General features: G+C 37.1%; 1 protein-coding gene across 1 annotated transcript in view; it reads right to left on the minus strand.

The window, feature by feature from the left end:
* LOC107188066 (mannosyl-oligosaccharide alpha-1,2-mannosidase IA) overlaps window positions 1-14,260 on the minus strand; it is a 148,289-nt gene that overhangs the window by 99,592 nt on the left and 34,437 nt on the right. The window lies entirely within an intron of this gene.

Consider the following 14,260-nt stretch of genomic DNA (forward strand, 5'->3'; position numbering starts at 1 on the left):
ACTGCGTAGAACCCTCGCGGAATCATCCGACCACACCTCTGTATTATATTTTATTCATTCGCGTATTTATCATATTTTATTCAACTAAATGTTTGAACGCTTCCTTGGGAGCCCCGATCAAATCGATCAGTTCCGGCGGAAGTCCGTAATTTGGCAGAATTATGTTCAATTTCAATAGACAGCGACACGTTAAAAATTATGAGACCGGAACAAGAGTGGATGAATAAAATATAATACGGACGTGTTGTCGAATGATTCCGCGAGAGTTGCGCGCAGTCGCTGTTCAGATACGGTGAAGAAGATGGACGGGATCGAGGAAGGAATGCTCGACATACTATTTCAGAACGTAGATTCTGAACGGATCGGGCCTTGACTCTTGTTCCGTGAAACGGGAATGCCACATTAAAGGACTGTTGAAGTATTAGTGTGATGAAGTGTACAAGTGCAGAAATATTCATCGGTATCGTTAAAGTCAGTCGCTTTATCCAGAAGAAAAAATTGTTTATAACATTAAAAGTATTAATGTTTCGACTTGTTTATCAGCACTTATTGTCACCCTAGAAGTTATGTGTCTAATACTGTGTTAATAAAATGTTTCAATACTAACTAATTTTGTGAATAAACTTCTCCGATATCTCTAAAAATAACGGAGATAGGTCAGGTGGTCAAGAAGTGTGTATATCTAGACCACCCAATATGTATATAGCTACGTTCAACAAGTAAATGGACGATCCATAGGAACAGTCGTTCGTTAATTGCACGATTCCTGGAAATTTAACCCTTTACAACTCGGGACCGTGCATTAATCGAATATTTACTGTACACTGAAAAATCTGCGAGTTCATTGTTTTAAAAATCACTTTTCCCAAGAGAGGTACTTCCAAGTCTCAATCACACCTATCTCAAAAGAGTCTAAAAACTATTCGTTTTCTTACTCATATTAAATAATAACATATGATGTTATTAAAAACATGTGAATGTTTCACATCATAATTCGAATTATTACGGGTTCGGATTTAATCAGCTATTTCTAGTATTAGCTAGATCATTAAAGCCAGTTCAGTACATGGAAATGTCGTTTATTTTCTTTAATCTGCGACGACATTACACGTTAATCAGTTGTGACAATGGTATCGTAGTCGCAGTACTATGTATAACGATGGCGCAGCTCTTCCAGCAATATATTCTCATTCAACGTCTCGTATGTTGCCTGACAGATATTGAAGTTACGAACTGTATCCGATGAAACGCACAATAGTGAAGTACAAGAAGGATGTATGGAGTGTCTAAAATAAAAAGAGTTAATAGTAAAGCACTAGAAGCAAATCTTGCTCACAGATCTTTGCCTTTTTCTCATTAAATTAGTGTTCTAATAATCAGTATATTTCGTTGGAATATTGTCAATCAACGATACCAATGGGCGTTCTCGGCGAGAAATCAAACGACATAGATTTCACCAGGGCGAAACCCTGATTCGATGTGTGCATATGCAAACGACAAACGAAATGCAGCCCTTCGATGTTCTTTGACGTACTTCAGCGGTAGGCAAAGTTGGCTCCCGGGAGATAAAACCTGTCCCCACCACCGACCGCCGTTTCCATGGAGTAACAGAGTCAAAAGTCGGTTGGAAGGGGAAGCAGGCGCGTGAGGAGACCCTACGCAGCCCACCGCTGACGTACCTGAAGCAGTAGTTTCTTTAGTCTGAGCGTGAGCGATTGCTATCGTGTATTGTACCCAGGGACTTATACAGGTATGATTTTGATACCGGTATTATGCCATCAAAGTTAGACCGAAACCGATATATTACCGAAAACCGAAATAAATACCGGTATTTTTTCGGTTTCTATAAGTGTAAGGCTTATATAGGGCGAACGTACAACCGAAAATACTGGTATAATACAGGTATTTACGTTTCGATAGAAGTCCCTGGTTGTACCTTGAATTGCTACAATAGTTCTAACGAAAGTCTGACTTCTGCTTGGACAGTATTAGTGCCTGGATGTGTTACGACTCACGGAGCATGAAACACGTTCGGGGAATAGTTGATAAGTATTTGACATTCATTATTGTCTCGGAAGCAATAGAGGAGAGTTACGAACAGAATGAACCTCTTTTTCTACTACGTCGCCTAAGATGTGCTGCGAATAAAATATTATTGATATAAATGATGGGATATAATAGAAGATGCCTGAAGAAAAAAATATTGCTACACCTACACTGGTATAAATGATATAATCGCATGTTACAGGTGTTCCAGGTGGCAGCCTCTGTATCGACCTCGAGACGTTTCTGTAAATATCTATCACTTCGCAAGTTTTAACGGTATACCTGGCAGCTGTTCTTAGAAGCTGGATTTTTCATTCTGGGCCAATCGTCGATCACAGATTTTATTCGGTAACTATAAGTGAAAAATGATATTTCAGTGTATGTGAGACAGATTTAGTTGCGTGCTCTTCGTATAATTTACCTTATAATACGAAACATTGCACAACGATAATGTATGAAAAGAAAAATCAGCGAATTTGTTGCGGCAACCATACTGGTTCCGAATACGTAGATCGTAAGTAAGTGTGCGTATAACAAGAAAAGGGACTTTTCTTGAACCATAGTGTACTCTATCAGTACTACAAAGTGATGCGGACAAGACGTATTCAGAGGCATCACTAGACCCAGGAAAGTGGTGACTACATTGATCATCTAGTTACCTGTGCCTGAAATATAGAAGATTCGTTTACTGACTGGTTTTGCATTTGAGTCAAAGATCGGTAGTCGAGTTCATTTAACCCGTTTTATAGTTTTATGAAGGTATGGCCAAAGGTGACGATATAATGAGGTAGTAAACTGTTCGGATCCATAAAGGGAAGTTTTTCTATAAGGGAGATACAATCGTGATACTTGCGCGAATGAAAACAAAACAATATAATCAATCAATTCATATGTACTTTAAATCAGTATCTCAAATTTTTTTGAGAACTCGTCGGAATTCTGTGTAATGCAGCATATAACTTGTTAACATCGATGTCTCTGAATATTGATGCTTTGTGATGACTACTATTACGATCATTACGTCTGATCGCTCTACTGGACTGAATACAGAACGGTGAAATATGAGAACGATGAACTTATCATCTGAAACAGGAACCTGTATTAATCTGGAATCGAACATTATCAATAAGAGAATGAAACTTAACAAAGTACCGTTGAAAAGCCAGTGTACGATGGAATGAATAAACCTGCAAGGTTAAACTGCACCTCGGTTGAACTTCTCATCAGTATGAATAATAGCATTTTCTGTGTTTTTAATGGTGCTTTGTACCACAAAGAATTCCGTCTGTATTATTGAATAGCATCCTCCCGTTATTTTCTTAGCACAACCTGTTTTATCATCTGTGTGTTGCGTGACAGACGTGGGATACTTCGCCAGACAATCGTTCATTTTCTAATACAATCTTTACACGATTTCTGCCAAATTTACAATAATAACTGAACCACTATTCAGTCCTATTTTCTCCCACGACTGCGACGGAAAAATCAATTTACACGAAAAAATGTACTTACACATCATCGAAAAGCTCAATACTACTGTTTATCAGTTGCTGCCCGTTATAATTATTTAGGTACATGATAATCAGATGTACGAGAACCATCAGAATGGACATCGCAACGTTATCCAGCTCTCTTAGATCCGTGATCGTCGAGATTAGCTGTTACACATCCGAATCAGTAACGTTTTTTCACATGAATTTTATCAGATCTACGAGGAGTATTTCCAAAGTTCAGGGAATTGCGATCTGACTGAATAATGCAGCTGTAATGCCTAAAGATTTCAGATACAAATTCTGACCAATTAATAACACAACTGCCAGAACTTTGGTAACGACCCTCGTATTTCGAGCACGTGTCAAATGTACGATGTCAATGCTCTAAGTTCATTCTGACGATACTTACACGACACAAGCATATAGCGAACGAAACGACGACTATCGTTATCGCCAATAAATACGGGATCAGCATTTGGTTCGTTATATTGCTGGTTAGTCTTCGTTTGCGAATTCGTAATCGTCCCGTGTGGTCACCGTTCATAATTAATAAAACACGTAATTATGTCGTAATAACGGATGCAGTGAATGGTATTTGTGTTAATGTTTGAATGAAAGTACCGACTCAACAGCTTTCCGGTGCATGATCACGGCTGGCCGGACGTCAATGGGATTCGACGTGGCTAACTTGACCCCGCTGTTGATCGCGGTTCGTATTCGGTAACTGGGGGAATATAAAAAAAAGGTTCACGTATTGTTTTCTTGTTCGATTGATACTGGAATGGCAATTGTACAATGTCCACCAATGATTCGTTGTAAATTGAGGGACCCACTGGAAAAGGGGCCACATGCCACAAAATTATCAGTTTACACGACAACTACTTTTAGGAAAACTTATTTTCTCAGGAAATTAGGCATTAACTCGTAGATATTTTAGTTGGTTAAATGGGAATTACTATCAAATCTTGTCTGCAAAATTCATATTATGTAACACGGTTTTTAACAATCTAAGAAAAAGTTACAGCTATTCGGGTAAAAAATTTTGTATGGAGACGTACGATTGTGTCTCTTTTATTTTATTTCCGTATTTTTCTTTATGTTGTCTCTATCTTGAAAACAACCAACAATAATTTTTGCATTGCTTCATCAGTTAGTATATGAAGCAAATAATATAGAAATATGAAGTAAGAAGCGTTCTCGTAATGAGAATAAAAGGAATGACAACGAAAGGAAAATATTAAGACATAGTGGAAAATGTTATGTCCGGCGCAATAATACGGTTGTGCCTGACGAAGCGATTGAAAAAAAATTTTGCCTGAATAGCCTTTTTCTAAGATTATTAAAAAACATGTCATATAATATGAATTATCAAATCAAGATGTTACAGTAATTGCCATGTACCACTGACTTCAATTACTAACTAAAATAACTGCGAGTTAATAACGAATTTCCTGAGAAAATTTTTTCAACTTCCAAAGTTTCGGATTTCGGACTTAAAAGAATATATGTTGTTTTATCGGTTAACTTTTGTATATATTATGGTGAATTAGTATTCTTTGGACAAATGAGACGTATGTAGATCGATTAACTACATTTTTTTGAAACATGGAGTTAGAACAGTTAAGATCATGGGTGACGAAGTATAGATAAATACATGAGAAAAATTTTAAATATACCACATTTTCGGATAGAGAAATATACTATATATTCAATAATGGGACAAGTTAGAACTCAATCTATGGATGACAAGAAGACTGACAATAAATGTGACAAGTATATTATGTATACACGCTTTTAAAAAACAGTACTACGGTAAAATCCTAGTGTACTAGCGGTATAATCCTACGCAGTGATCCAGTCGAAGAGCACTAATCTAGCGATATCAACAGGCTAAAGTTTCTAGACAACATACCTAGCGATTTCGAACAATCCGCACAAGTAGAAGGAGAAGACAGCGAGCGAGGCCTCCGTGCATGCTATCCCCAATAAACCAATCAGAGATGTTAGTGTGACGTGCACGCAAATCCAATTGAGCTGTTTGGATTTTTCGTCAAAAAAGAATCCCATGACTCGAAGTGCACGGCTCTGAAGTTTCGGTTGTAGAAAAATAGGGACCAGTAACAGAATCGATATCAAAGCGATTGCTAAACACGAAAAACCTAAAATACAGAATCATTTTGTATTTGGTAATTCGATTCCAGAGAAATTGTTACACGAAACGAACTTCATAAAGTCGTTCCTACAGACACACTTCTTCACCAAGGTAGCATGGATCATAGTATTCTGAATCGAATCCGTAAAGGAACAACTATCGACCATCGTTGTCAATAAAAATAGAAATTTTGATATTTCTATGGCGATACTCAGGTAAGAGTAACATATCCGATTAAGCTGGGATTTCACTTTGAAAGTTTCATTGTTAGCTTCTGACAGAATTAAGCCGATGCAATTTCAATTGTTATGCCATGACGGATGAATATATCGAACGAAGAAATCGTATGGTCGAATACTTGTCCATTTCCCGGTCGTTATAGGAATATATTTGTCGGATGTCTTACACAAATATATCAGAAACATTGTCCTCGTCGCTTTCATGCGTTTCATAAGCAGCTCCACTTCGATCGGATTCTTCAGCGTAACGCAATCAGCCATTATGCTCTTGAACATAAATCTTATCTGAAGTCACATGAAAAGAAAACTGTGGGGTTACGATATTTCGAATTTAACAGCAGTAACAGTTACGTTCGTTTGTTTAGCGTTAGCGAAGCAACGATCGCAGATCTTTGAACTTACTGATGGGAAACTGTAGATGAAACCAACGTATCGTACAAAGTACAATAACATCGGGCAAAAGTACGACAACATCGTAAGTAAATTGTATATCGTGAAGTCTACAGTTGTTAGTCCTTTTAACTGAAAAGTATTTCACTTTGTTTTCAAAGACTTTCGATCTTTTTCTAAACAGTAGCCTTCGTTGAGAAAAATGACACATGATTCGTTGAGTAAAAGTAAACGCAGCATTCAGTCTGAATTTGTTTCATGCGAGACTACGTATTTCCTAAAATTCCTCAATTTGCCTAATGTATCTGGGCAACAGTTACACACTCTACTTCTTTTAGTATAATTGGTATTCCGCAATCTCAATACAAACTGGGAAATTACAGATACTATAACAAAGTCAAGATTTGCAGTAAGTAGAAAGGAGCTACAATGGCCAGACACATTAGCTAAATCGTAATGAATAAATAGGCAGGAAATTTTATTTACTAATATTACACACAATGGGGACAGAGATATTTAAACCAGAAAATGAATAAGCATTGATCGAATTGTCAAATTGAATGTTTCTTGATACATCGAATACATATTTTTGACTAAGGTTTTTGTAAAGTAGTGCATGAGACCGGGATCTCGTATGAATGTCCATTGTCTATCAATAATACGCGTACTGACGAAATTATGACAATTTATCGTATTCGAATTGAAGAACACTTGAATCTGCACTATGAATTCAGGTTCGCATTTATTCATAATAGCACCATTATTGTGACCGCGCTCTGTACAGTAACTGTTAAATAATTGTCCGCTGTATCAATGAGTAATCCGTCATCTCTCTAATAAACCTGCAATTAATACAAATGAAAAATATTTACGTAACATTTCGCTTGCGCGTACTGTAAACGTCAGACAAGTATTATTAACACATTGACTGCCAGACCAGTACAGGTCACACCACTTTTTTGTCAAACAGTAATTTCTGAACCACGATTTGTAACAGTATTTATTCCTTCCAAACTCTCGAATTTCCATAGACCTTCATTACATTTTTCTCATTCGATATTTCATAATGAATGTTAATTTTCAATTCAGTACTAAAAATTGTATATTCCAAATATTGTCGACGTGGGCAACCAGAGTTCTCGATGCAACACTGACTTTCTCATTCCCGAGCAAGTAAATTCAGAATTATTCAAAATGATGGATTACTTATCGGTGCAACTAATACGATTCGAAGCATATCATTTCACTGCATCATAAAGAAAAATTGTGTCAGAAACATTGAACTACTGCAAAACTGTCACCTGGACCCCGATACACCACAATGTTAGCACAGAAATCACGACCCTCTGAATCTTAGACGGCAAAGAGTCGTCGAAGGGCCACAGACCCGTGATGCACAACACGTTATAGTACATGTTGTAATTCCTTTGGAACACGTCCATCTCAGCCGATGCCACAGAACATATGCGCGGATAATCGGAGACATCGTCCGACTACACCTCGCCATCATATTTTATTCACGTTGTTACGCGTTGTCCGCTTCGAATTTCCGCCGGCGCGCTTTTCTTCATAGATATTTATTATAATTTACTCAAATTACAGTCTTCAGCCCGGAACCGATCGATATGATTTGTGCGACGGAGGAAATTTAATAGAGAAAATAAAAATATATACATATCATACGCTACATAGTGGAGAATTGAGGGTCGCGAGACATTCCCCTCAGTTCCACGTCCCTCTTCTGATTGTTTTCCTGGGAAGAAAGGGGTAAGGGTAATTGTCATCGTCGATGGTGAGTCTCAGTTACAACGTGAAGAGCGCGTGGAATGGACTACTCTCCGTCCAGGTATTTCCTTGCTTGTGTAACTGAGGATTTTTGGACGTTTAAACGGCCTCCAAATTATTCATGTGTTATTCTAACTAAAATAACGTTAAATTATTCTTCAATGTTCGTCTTGATAATCTCGACGAATGGTGGAGCAGAAAATGAGAATGTGCCATTGGAATCGTTTTATTCATCTTTTTTTCTAATGTCACTATAAAGTTAATTTTTTTTTTAAAGAGAAAAGTGACCTGTCGTGGGTTCACCAATGAGAAATAATTCCAGATCCTGTCCTCCAGACGCATCTTATTAATGTTTAATGTGACACTTTGCAGTTAGTTAATATATAATTTTTCTCTGTAAAATACAACAAGCAGCATGCGGTCGGAGATAATATATTCTGCGAATAATGGCAACCATTGTCATATAACCTGTATCTGGTATGATTAATAATTGAGTACAGTGATAACTGAAATTATTAATAATTTAGCACCGGAATCACTCCCCTAGGGTCGGGTTTCCGTCATTCCTAGTGTGCAATTTCTGTCGTAAGTGAAGCATTCGGTTCGTTCATGCGGGCGACTGGTAGTCTAGACCAACGAAGACACAACCGAGGGTATAAATTATCATATTTTTATAAATTCTTTATATAAACATTTTCAACCTGTCGGTGGAGATTTTCTGGTGGAAATAAGCTTTTCGATCCTGGAGATAATTGAGCTTCAATGTTGACTTAGCTTTTGTGGAATTCTTCGAAAGATGTCTTGCAACATTGTGTCTCTTGTGAGAAACACACAAGTGTCCAGCACTACTGTTGTGTTTTCCCATCGCAGGTGAACTTGAACAAATTGCACGGTGCAAAAAGTGGCTTATCGATCGTTTTTTGCATTCTAGTGGGAGATACTTCTGAGACATGTCGCTGGCATTCTGTTGTGAGTTTTCGTCCAGTCGACTTCGGTGTGTCTTTAAACAACGCCCTATAAACTTTAAATAGCTATAAACTTGAACACTATAAACACAGTCCCTTCCACTGACAAGAGACTATCGAATTATTAAAAGAATCTTCAATGCTCCTAAAATCACGCTCTTCAGTATAATAGGAGGATATTAATTTTCTGTTTAGTGAAATTTTACGTGTATGTACAGTGTAGTACATTTAATTCAATTACATACGAAATACTCTTCGGGACAATAGTTAAGAAGGAAATATTTACACAGAGCTTTGTGGTAGTCAAGACAAATGAAACGCCTTGTATAAAATCAAACGTTAACTGAAAGTTTATATGACTTATTAATAACAACTGGAAAACAGTGTTCGGACATCGATAGGTATTTATCAAGAATTTTATCGAGAATTAAGTAGAATGTATTGTAGTTCCCATTTAAATCGAATTTTACAGAACTTTTGTCTGAACATACATTCATTATCGATACCACAGTATATGTGGTTACAATATTTGCTTGTAACAAAACCCTCCACGTGTGAAGCTTCTGTGTAGAAAAAAAAACTCTTCATAATTTCAGAAGATACGGTGCATAAATTACAGAAGGAATTTCATATGACGAAAAAAATCCTACACAATTTGCGTCGATAAGTCTAAGAATTGAAACAATTTGTAAATGGTCAAGTAATAAAGTAAAAAGTATATATTTGCGTGTTTGAATTTGTTACAGTGTAAACAGATATGACGAAGGAACTGGTCTCGTTAAAGTGCGTCGAGAACCGTGGATATGGGACGTAATACCAATAATAATTGATAAAGGAAATTAGGCAAATGAAAATCAAGTACCACGCGGAAAGTTTTAGATTCAGGTATGGAAATTTAATATTTCATTCTCCCTGTACCCGTTTCATACATTTTATTTTCATTCAAAAGATATCTTAATTCTGAATATTTCACAATAAAATAGATGAAATGAAGATTATAATATAAGAAAAACAATATACTTACCATTCTTGAATATATATGTACTGTAACATTATTTGTCACACAAAATACGATCGACGTAGCACGCGAACAGTTTCACCAACTTTCACAGCTATATATAAAAGACGCGTGCTCTCCCAGTCATTAGTGTCGGCGACAAGCAGTTAGCGTTTATGTACAATACCCCATCTTACTCGCTGCCCGTCATGCCCCCCACCCTCAATTCCCTACTACAATGTGAAGCGGACGAGACGTTTTCAGAGGCACCACTAGACCCAGGAAAAGTGGCGACTACATTGATCATCAAGTTGCGTGTGCCTCAAATATGGAAGACTCGTTCACTGAATCTTCTTCGATTTCAATGAAAGATTGGTCCTCGAGTTCATTTAACCCGTTTCCTGGTTTTATGAAGGTATGGCCAAAGGTGACGATATAATGAGGTAGTAAACTGATCGGATCCATAAAGGAAAGTTTTTCTATAAGGGGGACTTAGCTAGACGGTCTTTTGATCTAGATCCATCTTAATCTTGGTTAAAGCTCCGAATCCTGAGATACTAGGAAGGTACAATCGTGATACTTGCGCGAATGAAAACAAAACATAATCAATCAATTCATAGGTACTTTAAGTCAGTATCTCAAATCTTTTAATACTGCAGATGTAATGTAATTCGTCGGAATTCTGTGTAATGCAGCATATAACTTGTCAACATCGATGTCTCTGAATATTGATGCTTTGTAATAACTACTGTTACGATCATTACGTCTGATCGCTCTACTGGACTGAATACAGAACGGTGAAGTATGAGAACGATGAACTTATCATCTGAAACAGGAACCTGTATTAATCTGGAATCGAGCATTATCAATAAGAGAATGAAACGTAACAAATTACCGTTGAAAAGCCACCGATCGATGGAATGAATAAACCTGCAAGGCTAAACTGCACCTCGGTTGAAGTTCGCATCAGTATGTATAATACCATTTTCTGTGTATTCATTGGTGCTTCGTACCACAAACTATTCCATCTGTATTATAGAATAGCATCATCCCGTTATTTTCTCAGCATAATCTCTTTTATCATCTGTGCGTTGCGTGACAGAAGTGGGGTACTACGTCAAACAATCGTTCATTTTCTAACCCATTCTCTACTCGATTGTTGCTAAATTTTGTATAATAAGTGTGCCCGTATTCAGCTTTATTTACACCCACGACTGTGACGCAAAAATCCATTTACACCAAAAAATGAACTTACACTGCATCGAAAAGCTCAAGACTACTGTTCATCATTTGCTGCCCGCTATAATTATTCAGGAACATGATAATCAGATGTATGAGAACTATTACAATAGAGATGACGATGTTATCCAGTTCCGCCATTTCCGTGATCGTCGAGGATAGCTATCACAAACCTAAATCAGTCACGCTTTTTTCTCACGAATGTATCACATCTACGAAGGGTCTTTCCAAAGTATTGGGAATTACGAACTGGTTGAATAATACATCGAAAAGATTTTTCAAATGCCTTAAAAAAAGTAGTTTCACGCTGGGACAAATGAATACACTTAAACAGGAAATATACTGAAAAATTACAGTGTCATATGGACGAAAATTAATAAATTAAAAAGTGTATAACACACTTCTCAGAACTTTAGAAACACATGTCGTATTTCGAGCATGTGCTAAATACACGATATCCATGCTCTAATTTAATTGTGACGATACTTACACGGCACAAGCTGATGGCGAACGAAACGACGACCACAATTATCGCCAATAAATAAGGGAGCACCATTACGGTCGATATCTCGTTGGCGATTCTTCGTTTGCGAATTCGTAATCGTCCGTGTGTTCACCGTCCAAGGATTAATAAAACACGTAATAATGTGATAATAACGGATGCAGTGAATGTTATTTGTGTTAAAATTATAATTACACTACCGACCGAAGAGCTTTCTCGTGCATGATCACGGTTGGCCGGATGTCAATGGGATTCGACGTGGCTAACTTGACCCCGTTGTTGATCGCGGTTCGTATTCGATAACTGGGGGAATACAAAAATATGTTCACGTATTGTTTTCTTGCTGGCTAGATACTGCAATGGCAATTGTACAAAGTCCACCAATGATTCATTGTGATCTGAGGGGCTCAGTGGAAAAGGGGTACATATCACAGTACTATCAGTTTACACAACTACTTTTAGGAAAATTCACTTTCTCAGGAAATTCGGTATTAATTCGTAGCTATTTTAGTCGGTTAAATAAGAATTACTGTCAAACCTTGTCTGGAAAATTCATATTATGTAACACGGTTTTTAACAATCCAAGAAAAAGGTTACAGTTATTCGGGTAATAAATTTTGTATAGAGATGTATGATTGCGTCTTTTTTATTTATTTCGGTTTGTGATGTGAGGGAGAAACATTTTTATTTACATTGCCTCCATCTTGAAAACAAACAAGAATAATTTTCGCATTGCTTTCAACATGCAGACATCTGGCGCATTTAATTAGTTATTATATGAAGCAAATAATGTAGAAATATGAAATAAGAAGCGTTCTCGTAATGAGAATAAATGGAAAGACAACGAAAGGATAGTGGAAAATGTTATGGCCGGCGAAATAATACGGTTGTGACTGACAAAGCGTCTGAAAAAAATTATGCCCGAATAGCCTTTTTCTAAGATTATTAAAAAACATATCATATTGTATGAATTTCCAAGTCAAGATTTGACAGTCACTGTCATTTACCACCTACTAGAATCACCAACTAAAACAACTGAAGTGGATCGGTGATTTCTTTCTCGAGTTACACCAGAAAACGTAGGTGGTTATATCATTTTCTAACGCACTGTGTTCTCGTGGACTAGTGTAAAGGGATTAATCTAGTGATCTCAGCAAGCCAAAGTTTCGAGACAACGTACCTAGCGATATCGAACAATCCGCACAAGTAGAAGGAGAAGACAGAGAGCGCGACTTCCGTGCATGCTATCCCCAATAAACCAATCGCAGTTACCACTGTGACATGCACGCAAATCCAATTGAGCTGTGTTGAATTCTTGTCGAAAAAGAATCCCACCATTCGAAGTGCACGTATCTGATATTTTGGCACTAGCAATGTAGGGGTCAGCAACAGAATCGACATGAAAAAGATTCCCAAACACGAAAAACCTAAAATACGGAATCATTTTATTTTTGGCGAATCGATTCCAGAGAAGTTGTTACACGAAACGAATTTCATAAAGTCGTTCTGACAGACACACTCCTCCACCAAGGTAGCATGGATCAAAGTATTCTGAATCGAATCCGTAAAGGAAAAACTATCGACCATCGTTGTAAATTTTGCTATAAATTGGTACTTTCCGTGATTATAAAAATAGCAATTATGATATTTCTATGGCGATACTCAGGTAAGAGTAACATGTCCGATTAAGCTGGGATTTCACTTATAAAGTTTCGTTGCCAGCTTCTGACAGAATTAAGCCGATGAAATTTCGATTATTCTGCTACGATGAATATAAAGAACGAAGAAATCGTATGGTCGAATACTGGTCCACTCCCCGGCCGTTATAGGAATATATTTGTTAGATTTCTTACCCAAATATGTCAGAAAAACTTTCCTCGTCGTTCTTATATGCTTCATAAGCAGCTCCACTTCTATCGGATTCTTCAACGTGCAGCAATCGGCCTCTATATTCTCGAAAATAAATCTTATCTGAAGTTACATGCAAAGAAAACTGTAGAATTACAATAGTTCGAATTAAACAGCAGAAACGTTTGTTCGTTTGGCGTTAGGTAAGCAACGATCGCAGACTTTCGAACTTACTGATGAGAAATTGCAGATGAAACCAATGTATCGTACAATGTACAACATCATCGGGAAAAAGTACGACAACATCGTAAGTAAATTGTATATCGAGAGGTTGACTGTTGTTAGTCCTTTTAACTGAAAAGTATTTTATTTTGTTTTGAAAGATCCCTTTCTAAAGAGTAGCTTTCGGGAAGGAAAACGAGACACGAGTAAAGGTAAACAAAGAATTCAGTCTGCATTTGTTTCATTCGAGTGCATTTTCTAAAAATTACGCTATTTGCCTAATATATCTGACCAACAGTCATATACTTCTGAGTGAACGATTGTTAACGTTGATAGTGTTGTAGTATAATTAATATTGAACAATAACAACACAAACTGGAAA

This window comes from Dufourea novaeangliae, unplaced genomic scaffold (assembly GCF_001272555.1).
Source record: "Dufourea novaeangliae isolate 0120121106 unplaced genomic scaffold, ASM127255v1 scaffold109, whole genome shotgun sequence".
NCBI classification, from domain to species: Eukaryota; Metazoa; Arthropoda; class Insecta; order Hymenoptera; family Halictidae; genus Dufourea; species Dufourea novaeangliae.